The sequence below is a fragment of the Elephas maximus genome, chromosome 4 (genome assembly GCF_024166365.1).
Source record: "Elephas maximus indicus isolate mEleMax1 chromosome 4, mEleMax1 primary haplotype, whole genome shotgun sequence".
Lineage (NCBI taxonomy): Eukaryota > Metazoa > Chordata > Mammalia > Proboscidea > Elephantidae > Elephas > Elephas maximus.
Window position 1 is genome coordinate 86,262,665 of NC_064822.1, and position 17,209 is coordinate 86,279,873.

At 42.3% G+C, this 17,209-nt stretch overlaps 1 protein-coding gene across 3 annotated transcripts in view; it reads left to right on the forward strand.

The window, feature by feature from the left end:
• The first annotated feature begins 1,815 nt into the window (after nucleotides 1-1,815).
• PPFIBP1 (PPFIA binding protein 1) overlaps nucleotides 1,816-17,209 on the forward strand; it is a 210,613-nt gene continuing 195,219 nt past the window's right edge. For all 3 annotated transcript variants that reach the window (XM_049882696.1, XM_049882697.1, XM_049882698.1), the window contains exon 1: nucleotides 1,816-2,039. The gene's annotated coding sequence lies outside the window, so the exon portion shown is untranslated. The remainder of the gene's footprint in view (nucleotides 2,040-17,209) is intronic.

Genomic DNA, 17,209 nt, shown 5'->3' on the forward strand with positions numbered 1-17,209 from the left:
AGGAGATAGGCCCAAAGCCTTTTATCCACTCTAGCACACAGCAGAGAACAAGGACTTCAACCAGGCTTTGAGAGAAGGGTAGGACTCAACACACAGAAGAGTGGGGACTCCAGTTGGCCCAAAAGGTGAGAAGCAAGCAGGCAACTGTGAGTAGACCTGTTTGACTATAGAAGAGGGTTTCCCAGGAGTAAAGTGAGAGAGAAGATGGGAAAGGTAAACAGAGGCTAGATAAGGGAGAACTTTAAATGGCTAGTCAAGAATTGCAGGGAAAGGGGGACGGACCTGATTTAGAGCGAAGATGTATGATGAAAAAACCAAACAGTGTTGTAGAAAGCTCATCTGGTAGTGGTGCATAGAAAGAATTGGAGCTGGGGAAAAATGAAGTCTAATACTGCTTAGGTGCTTGAAATAGTGTAGGTCTGCAAAAAGCTGAATGGTAATAATATACAGTAAGTTCTGTGAAAGCAGTAGCCTCAGTCCGGGGATTTTTTTTTTTTTAGCATTATAGTGTAGACTGTGGACAATCAATCAATACTTCTGGTATAGAAAATAAAATGGCTTTGAGGTCAAATAGACCATGGTTTCCATTCCAGTTCTAGATCCGGAACAATTTACTTACGTAACCTTGCTAAGCCTTTGATTTGTTAAAATGGGGCTATTAGCAGTCACCTTACAAGATGGTTGTGAGGAATAAATGAGACACGAATACCCGACTGTGCCTTCTTCTACAATTTTTTGCAGAATGGTGAAATGTATGGCATGTTGCCATCAATCAAAAAAACGAACAATAAAAACAGAAAGGCAATAATTAATTCACTGTACTTCCATATGACAACGGATAATATGCTACCTCTATCATATAAATAACATCACTTTTCACCATTCAGTTCTGCCTTGAATCAGATGTTGGGTAAATTGAACGATCTCCTGGGAATTTTTTTGTGCTGTTAACCAAGGGGATTATACAGCATGATGTCCGTCAAGGGTAAATGTTAGTTAATTCTTAATTGATAGTTCAGCCACTGCAACCGGTTCCACTAAACAGTCATTATTCTCATGAGTGGTTTGTTAAACTCTATTGTGAGATTTTCCCCTCATTCAATTGTGCATTAAAACAGCTGCTTTACAGTCTCCAAAAAAGGTATGAATAGTGATTTTTCTTACCCTAGAGTTCAATTTTATTTAACTGGAAGATTGCGAAGTGTGATTTTCAGTGCTGAAGGCAAAAGCACCCACATGGTTGATAACGCCACCCCTCAACAATTTGGAGCTGGATCGTCGTTTCTAGGATTCTCTTCCAAATCTTCCCGAAGTGCTCTTGAAGTTCTAAATGCCCGGTCCAGGGAAACACCCAGTAGCCCCCAAATAAAAGGGGAAAAGGGCGAGCTGACGTTTTCCTTTATTTGCAGGACTTAAAGCTAGCCATTTTCTGCACCACGCGCCGCGGGACTCGTACTTGCCCATGACAGAGGCGATTGTTTTTCCTGAAAAAGGGGGCTTGGATAGGTTAGTTTCGTTTCTGATCTGGGGAATAGTAAATATGTCAAGTAAAGTTTAAAATTCGATCCCCAAGGTTTTTCCCCATACCATCATCTCCTTTCCTTAGAGATAGCAGGAAAGGCAGCATTCTTTTTCCATCAACACCCTCTTCAGCCGAAGTCTAGCTCAGCGAGGAATGTATAAAATTAGTTGACTCCTCTGAGTGACTTTCGCTGGGTCCAATCAGTGGGAGCCCACGCGCTGCCAACACCACCCCCCTTGCTAACGCTCTTTGGCTAATTCCTGCAGGGGGGGAGGAGAGAAGGCGGCAGTGGGAGGGGGAGGTACCTGGAACTGGGAGTGATGTCAGCTCCCAGCTCGGTGTCTGCCCGGATTCCTGACTTGGTGTAAGGGAGAGAGGGTGGGGAACGGCAGGAGCCGGACGGGGAAGGATTTGTGTTTTGCAAGCCCGCGGCGGAGACAGAGTGCTGGGACTTTGAACGCCAAAGGAAGGTGAACCAGAACTTTTGGAACTAGTGCCGGCGGCTCTCCACCCCCAGGTAAGGCTGTTCTCTTCCGCTCGGAGAAGGGAGGGAAGTGGCACCGTTGTGTGGTTGCAGCTGGGTGTTGCAGATGCTCCTCCTCCTCTTTCCTGGGTCGATTTCTTTTTCCAACTCTCTTGTCTCCCAACGGGAAAAGGCACTTTTCGGGGAGGAGGGAGGACTTAGCTCAAGAGACTCCGGACTAGAATGCATGTGAAAAATACCTCCAGGATTAGATATGTAAGATCTCTCCTGTGTCCCTAGACCCCCTCCACCATAGCCTCCCAGTAACACTTGAGAACCCCAATAAGAGAAGTGTGTGTGGCGGGGGGGGGGGGGGGGCGGGGGGACGCGCGATGGTTATTTAAAAAAAAAATGCCACAGAAATTTATGAATCAGCGACTTAAAAATTATTGTCTTTGAGAAGAAAAAAAAGTTTTGTATTCTTTTAGTTTCCCTGTGGCCTATCACATAGTAATTTAAATGAAAGAATATCAGCCTTTAAAAATCCTTTTATATAGTCCAGGCAGAATATGAGAAATTCACTGGGAGTGTATTAATTATGAACTGTGGGAAAACCGGCCTATTGGGGGGCACACTTCTAAAACTCCAAGTCTTCAGATCTTATTGATTCTTAATTTTAGCCCAGAATCCCTCTCAGTTGCGAATTTTGTAATCCAAGCGGGTTAGGAACATCTCCAGATCGGTTTCCTGCTGCTACTTGAGAAAAGGATGAGGACCGTAGTTGTGTTTTCAGGGATCATTTTTAGAGAAGGAATCTTAACAGGGAAATATGGTGGAAGGCGTGGCATACAAACGCTTAATTATAGGAACGTGAATTTTTCAACATGTGGGACCAAAACAAATCCTTCCTTTCAACAGTAATGGAAAAAGAACTTGATTTAAAAGTCCAAGTTTGGTATTTAAGGACAGCAGTCGCCTGTCAGAGGAAAAAGATATTTTGAGAAGGGGAAGAATATAAGTCTTGTTTGTTTGATTTTAGGTTTTTTTTTTTTATTCCCTATTTCAAACCCTTTCTTCCTTTTTCCTATTTGGAGATTTTGTGGGCTCAGGTCACTAAATGGTTGTGATTGAATTTCTGGAAAAACAGCAACAAAAAACCAATTAACCCTATAGGCTGATTCAGAACGCTTACTAGTCAGTATTAAGGCTCTTTTATTTTGGAGAAGGAAAAAAATATATATGTATGGGCTGAGACTCCTGAGTCAACTTTCCCCTCTTTTTGCTCAGCAGTGGTGATTCTACTGCTGCCAGGTCAGTAGGAAACGGGTGGGGACTTCATTGTGCGTTAAAAGCTGCACATCAGGCCCCTGGAGGAAGGGGCATTTCCAGGAGATGGGAGGAGAGAAGAACCACAACATATTATTAGACAATATGTCCACATCAAGAAACATGAAGATAGAGGACTCTGTAGATGGGGTTCTTCATCTTCCTAGCCAGATGACAATGAGATTTTGGAGATAGAAGGAAGTTTTTTTGTTTCGCTGTTGTTTATAAAATGCCTGGGTCGGTATTGTTCTTAGTTCCTGAAAAAATTAAATAGCTCAGGATAAAGAGTAGGCTTTTTGAAAAGAGAAGGTGTGCTTTACTGGAAAGAGCAGAGCATTTTAATTCTGGTTTGTGCTTTGGGCTAAGAAACAGAAATTGCTAATGTCTCTGAAATAATGCCAAACAGTCTTTTCAATCTATGTTCTATAGGAAGTATGTAAAACAGGCTGTATTTTCCATTGTATTTTTTCAGTAGGAAAGAGAATGAGGTGATGTGGAATTCCTGTGGGCTAATGCGAGCTCACTGGAACCTTGGTTGATGTAAGTGTTTAAACTATGGCCTGTAACATTGAAAGATGGAGCAGCAAAGACCAACCAAACAGTTAAGTAAGGAATATTTTCGGGGGGTTATCCTGATATATGCTGAATTCAGGCTTACACTTTCTTTTCAAGTAATTAGTCCTAGTTCAGGGACTTGAACATACCAAAGCTTTAAATTTCATTCACACTGTGAGTGCAACAGTAATTTTACATATTTAATTTTAACCAGTATTTCTCCTTTTGTGTTCATGAGGCAGATATAATCTAGCAAGATACCGTATTTTTTTAAAGAATACAACTCGAAAGATGTTTGAGTTTTTGAGAAAGGTGGGATCAGATTTTGGTTAAATTCCCGTTGACCAGCAACTATCGTGGTCCAAATAAACCAAAAACCAAACCCACTGCTGTCGAGTTGATTCCGACTCATAGCGACCGTATAGGACAGAGTAGAACTGCCCCGTAGAGTTTCCAAGGAGTGCCTGGCAGATTTGAACTGCCGACCTTTTGGTTACAGCCATAGCACTTAACCACTATGCAACCAGGGTTTCCATTGTGGTCCAAATAGCTACTTTAAAAATTAGGATAATCTGGCCTTTATGACAAATGTTGGTTTAAATCCAGGACACAGTGTAGTTCTGAACCAATAGTGCATAAATTTCAAGGGCATCATAGACATTTTATGAAATCAAGTTCATGGAGAGTTAGTTCACTGTGTGGTTTCTTTGTCACTCACTGTACTAGCATGAGATAAATCGGAGTAAGGTCATTTTCTCCCCCTCAGTTACTGGCAAACTAACTTCTCTTAAAACCTGTCTTTGAATATTCATGAAATATTTATATTTTTCTAGTTAATATAACTTTGAGTTTTTCATCTTCCATTTTTAAAAGTATCAATGTCCCAAACAAAGCTTTATTCTCAAACTGTTAACTGAAAGAAGACCTCGTTTAGCATTGTCTTTTCAAAGATGTTATTACATGTCTCTGGCCTGGTTTGCATTTCAAAACCATGAATGAATGAGTGAATGAGTATTCATGTTTGGGTCTGGGCCTTGACTCTTTTTTAATGAGTCATATGTGCTACGGCTGCTCACCAAAGGGTCGGCAGTTCGAATCCTTCAGGCGCCCCTTGGAAACTATGGGGCAGTTCTACTCTGTCCTATAGGGTCGCTATGAGTTGGAATCGACTTGAGGGCACTGGGTTTTTTTTGGTTATCTTCAAAGTGAAAACATTGCAGGAGGTATTGCATAATGATGAGTTTATTTCCAGAGATGTCACTAGTTCTGAAACTAAGGGGAAAAAGAAAAAAAAAATCAAGGTTGAGCAGTGAGTTGTGAATACAATCAGGGAGCCATGACTTTTTAGCCATGATAGAACGGGTAGGCCTTTAGGTATGAGGTTCATAGCTGTTAAGGATAGCAACATGGGGTGTTGTTTGGAGATAAAGGGAATAGTGTCTGTCCTTCAGCCAGCGTTTCTGTTCAACTAAAGGTGGAACTTCGAGTTGGAATCGACTCGGCACCAGGTTTGGTTTTTTGGTTTTTTTAAAGGTTGACCATGAGGCATTGATGGTTCAGTGATAAAATTCTCATCTTCCATGCAAGAGATCTGGTTTTGGCCAGCACATCTCATGCACAGCCATCATCTGTTGGTCAGTGGAGGTCAGTAGAAGCTTGCGTGTTGCTACGCTGCTGAATAGGTTTCAGCAGAGCTTCCAGACTAAGAAAGACTAGGAAGAAAGGCCTGGTGATTTACTTCTGAAAATCAGCCGTTCAGAACCCAGTGGGTCACAGCGGTTCAGTCCACAGCTGATCATGGGGATGACACAGAACCGGGCAGCACTTCTTCCATTGTGGATGTGGTCACCGTGAGTCAGGGGCCAATTCAACCACAACCAACAACAACAAGAAAAATAGAGGTTGATAATTGCACAGTTAAATTAGCCATCACACTGTCCAAAAGCTGCTCCGGGCTCGTGTAGTTCCCTGCATCTGTAACGTATTATGTCATTTGTTTCTCAGGTTCATTGCAGTGCAGGTCAGAAACTTTTTCCTGGTAAAAAAAAACCCCGCAGCTTTTGTTACATCAATCACCACTGCAGGGATCGATGCTTTATTAAATGGAGCTAATGGCTTAAAAAACTAAACCAAACTAACCCAACTTACAAAATGCAAATACTCTTCTGTTTCTTTTATACATTTTATTTTAAATATAGTAATTATTCATGCTCATGTGGCATTAGTTGATAATGTTTCAAAAGCCAAGTGGTAAAGTGCAGTGCAGTGAATTGCTTTTATATGGCCTTTCTAGACATAGTCTTCTAACTCCCACAACACTGTTTGGCTGGAACTATACAAGTTGAGTGGCTTTTGGTCTGCCAAGGAGATTGGTCAGTTCATGGCCCTGCTGGGAGGACCATACCTTGAAATGGACAAGGAGTAGGCTTATATAAAGGCCAACCCCACAGAGGTTAAGAGAGACTGCACTCCTGTCAAGAAGAATCTGGAGCAGAGCATGTCCTTTGGACCCAGGGTCCCTGTGTTGAGAACCTCCTAGGCCTGGAAGAGAGAGTTGTGACAGCAAAGACTATGCAAGATGGTGATAGACAGTAGCGTGGCCCATGGAATGGTGGAGCTGTGCTGGGCTTGCCAGCCCATGGAGTGAGACCTGAGTACCTTCAGGCAGGAGGCTTGCCAGTGGAGCTAAAAGAGCTGCAGCACTTGCCCCTGTAGGGCAGAGGCCTGAGTGTGCCCCAAGCAGGGTTTGCCTCACAGGATCCTGTGCAGGGGTCTTCTTACAGCTGGGCAGAGCCAGATGCTTCTGGGCAAGAAACTTGCCAACAGAGCTAAAAGAGCTGTAATACCTGCTTGGGCAGGGCAAGAGAGGCCTGAGTGTGCCCAGTGCAGGAGTTGTATGCCTCCCCCTGGACAACATGGTGACAAGAGAGCCCTGTGAGCCAGGGAGTGTGGCAGGATCTGGGCTAGCGGCAGAGCAAAGCCTTGGGAGCCATGCTAGGCCTCCAAGCAGTATGGTGGTGGCTGGAGGCTGCAGTGAGAGAATACACCTGACTTGAACCACGGCACGCCTGCCCAGAGACACAAGAATGGACATGGGTAATGTGGGAAAGGGTAAGTGTTTCCCCTTTGGGAATCTGTTGTTATTGTTTGCTGTTTGCTTTCTATAAATAATAATAATGGCTTTCACTTTGTCAACACTGTGTAAATGTCTCTTATGTCCAGTTTGAGCACAGATAAACGTTGCACCCATAGAATGGTTGATGCCAGTGGGACTGTGTGTCTTATTCCTTGCAGTCTTATGGCTGCCTGGAAGTGTGAACACAGCCTGTCTGCATGTGCAGTGCGGGTAGACAGACAGAGCATACACGTAAAGCCTTCTTTTACTTCAATTTTTTTTTACTTTGAAGAAACACCTAAGCAACTGGATTTTAGATGAAAAGATGGGCCCTTATGGTGGTTTAAGTTTGCACAGTTGTTAGGTAGCTCTTACTGATGTGTTTTGAGGGAAGGGAAGGGTCTGAGTTAATTGTGTACCAGCCTGTACCTGTCAGAGAGCTTCTGTTTCTGAAATGTGGATTCAAACTCTGAGTGGTCTATGTTGTCACAGTCTTTGCCTGAACTTTGGTTATGTGTCTCCTTGAAACGTTTGTGACTCACACATTTTGACAGGCCCACACTTACATCCTTGTTTTTGTTGGCAAGTGCAATAAGTTCAGAATAGAAAGATCATTTGGTGGTTTTCGTACAGGGGCACACCTAAAAATGTTCATGACTGAAGGAATCACACAAACTTGAAATTGCGAGTATCAGCCATTTTGGCAAAGGCACGTGTCTCAGATATGGACCAGGTAGGAAGAAGATCAAGCATTATCGACTCGTAATGCCTCTAACAATTCCTGGTGTGTGCCTTTCTTAATAAGGGCAAACTTGATTTCACCCTGGTGAAAGAGAAACTAAAGATGCTGTTGGCTAGTGGCAAGTCCATTCATACACAAGGCAAGCTAGGTAGTTCTGGGTGTGTTAGGCCCAGTGGAATTGTATTAGCTCTTTCATGCAATGAATGTAAGGCTGTAGCAGAGATCTGAGCCACAACGAGGTAATTTATCTGTAAATGTGCCTGCGTTATCTGTGCCTAGGATTTAGTTTACAGTGGTACTTTTGCTGGCTCTTTGTCAACCTCCCCTTTATCTATAGTACTTTGAACAAATGTCTCGCCCCCAGAGTTTTATGAGTTTTTTGTGAGGAAAGTTTATTGAATTTACTTTACGTGGAAGCCCTAGTGGTGCAGTGGTTAAGAGCTTGGCTGCCAACCAAAAGGTCAGCAGTTCAGATCTACCAGCCACTCCTTGGAAGCCCTATAGGGCAAGTCTACTCTGTCCTGTTAGGGTCACTGTAAGTTGGAATCAACTCGATGGCAATGGGTTATGTGGAAGAAAATGAAAACAAGGTTAAAATTTTGTGCTCTACTTTATTAATAGAAGAACTTTATAGTGTAGCCATAAAAATGGCTCTGTAGCCATTCTCTTGTTCTAAAGATGCTGCTTCTTATAACACCACATAGCAGAGAATGTTTTCGTTTGCATCAGAATTTGAATATGGTGTACTTTTTCTTATGAATGAATGATAGGAGAGTCAAGTGGGCCTGTAGGTTCTCATCTAAATTAACTCTGGAAAGTGAGTGAGTGGGAGGAAGGGAAACAGTGGAGATCAGAGGGAAACACTCTTGTCGAACCTGTGAGTCTGCCAGGATGATTTGTGTGAAGTCACCTGGGTCTCAGTGTTTTTCCTCTGGATCAGCTGCTTGGATGCTTCTGTAAAGCTTTCACATTCTTCCGCCCTTTGCACAACCGAGAAAGCATCTAAATACAGAATTAAGGTTCTTTCATTGCTTTTCTCTGCTCAGGGTACTTGCTTCCCTAGGATGACTCTCACTCCATACCACCCTGTGGGGTTCAGACAGTATCCATCCTTCTTACTTCCCCTGCAGCAGAACTCTGATTTTTATTTAATTCATAATCTTGGCCAAAAAAAAAAAAGCCCGATTTCCCAGAATCACTTGCAGCTTGGGGGTGTCCACATGACACAGTCCTGGCTAATGAGACATAAGTAGCTGGATGGGTTTCCCCCCACAAAGTTCTTATAAGGGGACAGCTTATATGAGCTTGCACATTAGGCTTTTTGCCCCTTATACTTCCTTTTCTCCTTGGAATATGGATGCTATTTTGGAAATGGAGAAGCCATTTTGTGACCACAGACAACAAGCATGAGGATTAAGGAGGCTGGGTGGAAAGTTCGAAGGAGGCTGGGAAGCTGATGGCCCTCTGGAACTGCTGCCTCAGACCTTGTATGCCCATCTCCTGCTTTCTGTTAGAAAAACAAAATTTCTTATTTGGTTAAACCACAGGAGTTGGGTCTGTTACTTGTAGCTAAATGTGATCTTAACTGAGTCTAAATTAAAAAAAAAAAGAAATCATAGCTCATCTTTAAGAATTGAAAGGCATTATTCTCTATGAAAAAATGATTAGAAATAACTAGAAGTCATTAATAGAAATAATAATGGTACATCCAGCATGTAGTAGATATTCATCAAATGGTGGCAACTATAACTGAAAGGAGAGTTCAATGGAGTGGCTGAAGAGGGGAAGGCAGTAATTCAACTCTCCTGGTACATGCTCAGTACACATACAGTGAACAGCTGAATGGTAGATTAGCTCTACAGCTGAAATCACCTGGCTCCATCTACTTGCCATTCATTTCTACTTCCTTCTCTTATCCTCTGTTGTGGATTGAATTGTGTCCCCCAAATATACGTGTATCAATTTGCCTAGGCCATGATTCCGAGTATCCTGTGATTTTCCACCATTTTGTCATCTGATGTGATTTTCCTGTGTGTTGTAAATCCTGCCTCTATGATGTTAATGATGTGGGCGAGGCGGCAGTTATGTTAATGGCAGTACTCAAGCTACAAGACTGGATCCTGTCTTGAGCTGGTCTCTTCTGAGATATAACAGAGAGACTTGGGCAGAGAGACAGGGGGACCTCATACCACCAAGAAAGCAGCGGTGGGAGCAGAGCATGTCCTTTGGATCTGGGGTTCCTGCTCTGAGAAGCTTGTAGTCCAGGGGAAAATTGATGACAAGGACTTTCTTCTAGAGCCAACAGAGAAAGCCTTCCCCTAGAGCTGATGCCCTGAATATGGACTTCTAGTCTACCAGACTGTGAGAGAATAAACTTCTGTTTGTTAAAGCCATGGTGGTATTTCTGTTATAGCAGCCCTAGGTAACTAAGACATCCTCATTCCCACTCACCTAAACAACAGTACTTGGAAGCCTTCTGTTTTCCAATTTTGGATGAGAAAGCAAAGGATGTCCTTATGAAAATTTTTACTAGGCACAGCATAGGGATGAAGGGTACAGGCTCTGGAGTCAGACAAATATCTGAATCCCTGGTCTGCCCCTTATTAGCCATGTGATTTTGGTTAAGTCATCTGTGAAGTGAGAATGATTGTAGTACCTCCCTCGTAGGGGTGTTGTGAAAATTCAATGTAATAATGTGTGTGAAGCACTAACAGCTGATTTCCTGGCACCAATAAGCACCAGGTTGATGACAGATATTATTATTATTACCTCACTGAACATTTGTTAAGCAATGCCCAACCTTGGTACTAGGTCCTTTTGGAGACGTAAGGAGGAATAAAACATGATCTTTGCCCTTAAGAATATTCGTATGTAGAAATGGGGCAGAGAGGGGATGGCACTTCTTAAACATGTTGTGATTAGTTGCCGAATCAATTTCGACTGATGGTGACCCCAAGTGTGCAGAATAGAACTGCTCCACAGAATTTTCAAGGCTGTGACCTTTTGGAAGGAGTTTGCCAGTCTCTTTTCTGACGCATCTCTGGGTGGGTTTGAACCGGCAACCTGTCAGCCAGCAGTTGAGCGCTTAACCATTTACATCGTTCCGGGACTCCCCTTAAACATAACCACAATAAAGAACAGCAGATTTAGAATACTGTTCAGGTGTTAAAAGAATGTAAAAACATATACTGACTCGAACAGATGTCCGTTATATGTATTTTTAAGAAAAAAAAAAAGTCAAAAATTATTTATTAAGAGAAAAAATTGTTACATTACCAACCACACACAGAATCAGCACATATGTATGAGTTACATTCGTCAATGTACTGAAAAACTGCTAAATGGGGTGATTTATGGAGTGGGACTAGTATTGCAGGGAAGACAAAGGAGCTTTAATTTTACAACATTTTGTCTTATTTTACAGCAACCATGCATTATCCCTAAAATACAAAAAAAGAAATAATTAAAAATACACCTATTTGTTGGGCCCTGCAGCAGATAAGTGAGGGGAAGGTCATGCTATGGGCTAGACTAGTCATTAGAGCAAAGGAAGAGATTGAGTTTGGTTTGTGGGATCCCACCAGAGGAGGGAGGATTTGAATGGGACCTTGGAGGATGGGCAGGAGATTTTGAGGAGGCTGTGGGAGCGGGGGGTGGAGATTAGCACAGTGGGTCCCAGGAACAGGGTAGGGTACTCATTAGAGTACAGCGTGAATTCAGAGGGTGAGTTTTTCTGTGGGTTTGGAGCAAAACGTAGAGTATAGAGAGATTAGATACAGAGAGAGATGAGGCACAGAGATCCGTATTAAGAGGGCTAAGATAGGTGCCAGATCTTAGGGCGGTTTAAGGAAAGTGACAAGATTGTGGATTTAAAATGAATTTAATTAAAAAAAATTTTTTTTTTTTTTAGGTGAGGAAAGGAGTGAAAACTACTATTTCATAAAGATGATTCTAGAAATAGTATGTTGGATACTACTAGGGTTATATGTGGGGGCCGGGATGGGGGAATAAGAACCTGCTTAATCAAGAAGGGGGCACAAAGGCTAAGTATTAATGTGAAATATGATAGTTAAAATTTGAACACCTGGAGCTTGAGATTCCATCATGACCCACAATAACCCCGCCATAGTTTTCTCATTGTGTAAATGGGTAAAATAATAGTATCTGTCTCATCTAGTTGTTGGGAAGACTAACGATAACAACAACAGCAGCAATAATAATAGCTAATGCTTACATAGTGCTTGGTATGTACCAAGTACTGTTCTAAGCACTTTAAATATTTTTAAAATAATTTATTTTTGTTATTGTTGAGAATATATATAGCAGAACATACACCAATTCAACAACTTCTTCATGTACAATTCAGTATGACATTGGTTATATTCTTCAAGTTGTGCAGCCATTTTTACCCTCCTTATGAGTTGGAATTGACTCAAAGGCAGTAGGTTTTTTGGTTTTCCAAATTGTTCTTCCCGTTAACATAATCTCACTGCCTCTTAAGCTTCCTATCTGCAGGGTAGTGAATTACTTGATATGGCTCATCTAAGCATAGTCTTTGTGATCCCCAAATAATGATTGGGCGGACTATGCAGATAAGGTGTTTATGGCCCACCAAAGTGATTGGACAGTCTGCTAATAGTGCCAGTAAGGTGCACGGGAACCTTCTGTGGTGGGACCATGCAAATAAGCTGTAGGGAACCCTAATGAGGGGATTAGTCAGTTTTGACATCCTGCTAGACTTAAAATGAGCAAATCCCAGAGAGGGGCCTCATAATCATCAACAAGAAGAGTCAGGAGTAGAGCATGTCCTTTGGGTATAGGGTCCCTGAACTGAGAACCTTGTAGACCCAGGAGACTGAGAGAGAGCTGTAACGCCAGAGACGATGAGAGGCAGCAGTAGAACCAGGAGATTGGTGTAGATGGCGCAGTGGGCTTCCCTGTGAGGCAGCTACAGTGGGCATGCTGACCCACAGAGTGAGAGCTGAGCAGTTTCAGGCTGAGATTTACTGGTGGAGTAGAGTGCCTCTGGACAGTTATTAGTGGAGCTAAAGAGCTTTGTAACACTTGCATGAGCAGCACACAGGTCAGGCCAAGGGGCCGAGAGAGAGGCCTGCCTGTGGGCCCAGCCGAGAAGCTATCCTGACCAAAGAACTGTATCCTGAGTTGTTCCTGATGCTGAATTGTTACCTGTTACTTCACGTAACAACAACAACTTCCCTAATAAACCCCATAACTGTGAGTATAGTCTGTGAGTTCTGTGTGGCCATTGTAACGAATTACCGAACCCAGCAGAGAAGTACAGAGTGCTGTGGGAGGGACAACTCGTGTCAGATTGGTAAAAAGGTTGGAGAGAAGAGGTATGTCTGACCTCCACCTCACAGGAATCAGCCCTGGGCTGATGCTGATCTTGGTTCTCTCTCCTCCCCCTTGTGAAGTTAGAAGAGGTCCGACACCACATTTTCACACTAACCTTTCAAGTTGCTGTTGTCGGTTTGATCCCATATGGATAGTTGTTAAAGAGAGCACAATGCTTAAGACAGACATTCTTTACTAATTTAAATTATTGTTTAGCTTAAAGAAGACTTCAGGGGATATTTTTGGTTTAAGGTTTAAAGATTATCTCAGGGCAGTAGTTTAGGGATTCATCCAGCCTCAATGGCTCCAAAGTTTACATATTTTAATTTAAGATTTAATCCCTATGTCAGCTCTAAGAAAAGGGTAGTATCGTTCTTCCGATATTACAGATAAGGAATCTAAGGCACAGAAAGTTTAAGTAATTTGCCCAAAGTCACAGGATAGCATGTGTGGGACTGAGGATTCAAACTCAAGCAGTGAGTCTCCATTGTTGGCACCCTTAGCCCTTTCATTGTTACTGTCTCTGGCTTAGTTCTGTACTTGGCGTGTTAAAGCGCTTTAAGAGCTGTTAGTTGATATAATACACATGATGTAAAGCAAGAATTTAGAGATTTAGGATTGGAGTTTAGGCAAAATCGCAGACTGATGGATCATCTCATGATCCCTTTAGGGCTGTTTCATAGAGTGACAGTAGATAAGCTCACCAAAGAAGAATATGTAAAATAAAAATGAAAAATCATTATTAAAGAAAATAGAGCAAGAACTGCCAGAGAAGTAGAGGAAGAAGGTGGCAGAGGGAAGAAGCCACATGAGTGGACTGCCTGTGTCATCCAGTGCAGAAGACTAGTTACGAGGGTGGATCTGAGAAACTGCCACTGGTCCAGCAACCAGGTCATTGGTGAACTTGGACAGAACAGCTTCAGTAGCACAGTAGAGATGGAATCCAGAGTGTACAAAATTGAGGAATACATGGGAGGTGATGAACTATAGGTGGCCCATTGTAGCCTGTCCGTTCAAGGAATTTAGCAAGGAAACCTTGGGTTTGAGGAAGATCCAGGTACTCGGTCGCCATCGAGTTGAGTCCGGCTCATGGCAACCCTGTGTGTCTCAGAGTAGAACTGTGCACCATAGGGTTTTCATGGCTGTGAACTTTTTTGGAAGCATATCACCAGGCCTTTCTTATGAGGCATCTGTGGTGGACTCCAGCTTCAACTTTTTGGTTAGCAGCCAAGCACTTTAACCGTTTGTACCACCCAGGCAATCCATAAGGTCCAGGTTAAAAAACCAAAACCAAACCAGTTGCTGTGGAGTTGATTCAGACTCTTAGTGACCCCTTTTGGAAGCAGATCTCTAGGCCTCTCTTCCAGGATGTTCCTGGGTGGGTTTGAACTACCAACCTTTTGGCTAGCAGCCAAGTACATTAGCCATTTCCACTACCCAGGGACTCTGTAAGGTTCAGGTAGAGTGATACTAAAGAAGTGAAAGAGATGAAAGGGACGAGTGCAAGGTCTGGGGAGAAGGTGGTGATGGGAGGGTGGTGTTGTAGTAACCCTTCTTCAAGTGGAATGGAAGAAAGGATGACGGAATAGAAACAAATGTGGCTGAAGGGGATAAGGGTTGAGTAAGTTCACCTCCGGAGGTCTGCATTTTTTCAGTCAACTGGGATGCAGTGAAAAGAAATTCATGGACAAGTAACTCTGGCTTCTGAGAGGCTGACGCTAGGGATTGTTGGTTTGGGAGGAAAATTTGAAAGAATGACGTAAGTCTCGCATCTAAAACAATACAACCTGACACATTTGCCAGGATGTGTCTCCAGGCAGGAAATTAATTTATTGAAGTGAAAAGTAGTGGTACAAAAAAGAGGAGGAGAATGGAATTAGACAAAGGGAAACTTGACTGTAGTTGAAAGACGATTTAGATAACGGATTTAATGGTTCCCAGAACAACTTCCCAGGGGAAACCTGAGTGGTGAGAAACAGCCTGGATTTGGTTAAAACTGAACCACCAGGGTACCAGGAAACCTTCTGTAGAAAGGAGTTGTCCAGCAGAGTAGCAGAGAGACCTCTGGATTAACTGCTGCTCCTTTTAAGGTCTTCTTTAGTCTTCAGTTTAACTAATTATTTCTAGAAAGATTTTTATTTGGAAAGACCTTGTGTTGTATTTCAGCAGACTTATTGTAATTACAAGAGGTGGAGTTGGAGAGAAGGACGAAAGCAATCTAGTACAAAAATCGATCAACACCACCCCCATGAATCCATAGGTGGGTCTTTAAAAGGATGTTAGTAAAGTCTGTGTAGCATATTTAAGTAGGCATAATATGCTTGTGTTCAGTTGTTCCCCACAGGGTTGGCTACATAGTTTGTGGGGCACACTGCAAAATGAAAATACGTGACCCTTTGTTCAAAAAAGCAGGAATGCTGTTAAAGGCAATAAGTGTAAAGCTTTTTCTTCTCTTCCACAGTCTGTCTGTCTGTCTTGACTTGTCATGGGGTTTTTCTGTTTGCTATTTAATGTCATTCTAAGTGAAGAAAAACTAAAAATTTAAATTATTAGCATGAATTTTACAGTTCATCTTTATATTGTACAATACCAGCTTTAAATACAAATATATGAGCATTTAACTCATGCAGAATTATAAAATCACAATTCGTATTTTGTAGCTGGTACACGCATGTACATGTTGTTCTTTCCAGAACAGTGGAAACACTGTGTGAAACTAACTCAGCTACTTTTATTTCATTTCTTGATATGCGTGCATTCTATGAACACTTTCTCCCTTTAGATGACAGATGCCTAAGAAAGAACTGAGAGAAGAGAAACTATGTATTGCCCTATCTTTCCCTTCCCTTCTATTTCATTATTTTCAGTATAAATGGTTGGCTAGTACAGGGAGGTAACAAGGCTAAGAGAGGCTATGATGGGGTTCCTTGGTTGCTTAGTTCTCAGAATACTACTGCCTTCTTTCTGTGTGTGAAGCACGTTCTGGTTCTAACAGGAAGCGTGGCCTCTTAGAGCTGTTTGTACCCACCCTCCTGCTTACACAGTTGTATTTGAAACACCCATAACTTGAAATCGCTTTGAGTCTCATTGAACTCCGCCACATCGTGAGTCCACCAGAATTCTATGCTCATGGGGCATCCCAAATGCTATATTGAATGGTGTGGCAAGGAATGGTGGACACTTACTATGCAGATCTCCTCTGTTCAATGAGCATGCTCCGTTGTCCCATCAGACTTACAAAACACAAGTTCAGAGGTAGAACTATTAAGAATTTCAAGATGGTGACAGCAGAGCATTAAACCAGGTATAAGGCCTTTCTCAGCTTGGGGGCCTGTGTGACTTCACAGGTCATATGTCCATGAAGATGGCCCTGGTTCTCAGAAGTCAGAGAGTTTTTAGGCTTGATTTTCCCTGTGGTCCAAAAGACTCAGTTTCATTACTGAAGTTAGCAATGAGTCAGGTTTGTCTGTGGTTCCCTGGGACCCTCTCCTGACCACCCAGCAGTGTCATTTTTGTCTTTCAAAAAATTAAAAAAAAATTTTTGGTGAAAATAAACACAGCAGATCATATACCCATTCAACAATTTCTACCTGTACAGTTCAGTGACATTCGTTATGTTTGTCATGTTGTGTCACCATTCTTGCCATTTCTCCCCATATTATTTCACCACCATTGACTTAGACTTACTTTAGAGTTACTGTTGTCAATTCCATCTGATATAGATAATTCTTTAAAAGAGCATAATGCTCAAGGAGTACATTCTTTACTAATTTAGCTAAACTGTTGTCTGGTTTGAAGATGACTTCAGGGGATAGTTTCAGTTTAAGATTCAAAAATTTTCTCAGGACAAGAAATTTGGGGGTTGCTCCAGCTCCAAAGGGTCCAGTAAGTCCAGATTCTAGAGAAGTAATTTGGAATTCTGTTCCACATTTACCCCACTTTGATCATGACTCATCTTTTGAGTTCTTGATCAAAATGCTCAGTAATGGTAACTGGGCACCATTTAGATTTTCTGGTCTTGTGGCAAAGGAGACAGTAGTTTATGTAGGCAACTAGACATGCAGTCCAGTTCATTTTCTGGTTCCTAGGTCTCCTTCTTCATCTGCTGCTCCCAGTGAATAGAGAACAATT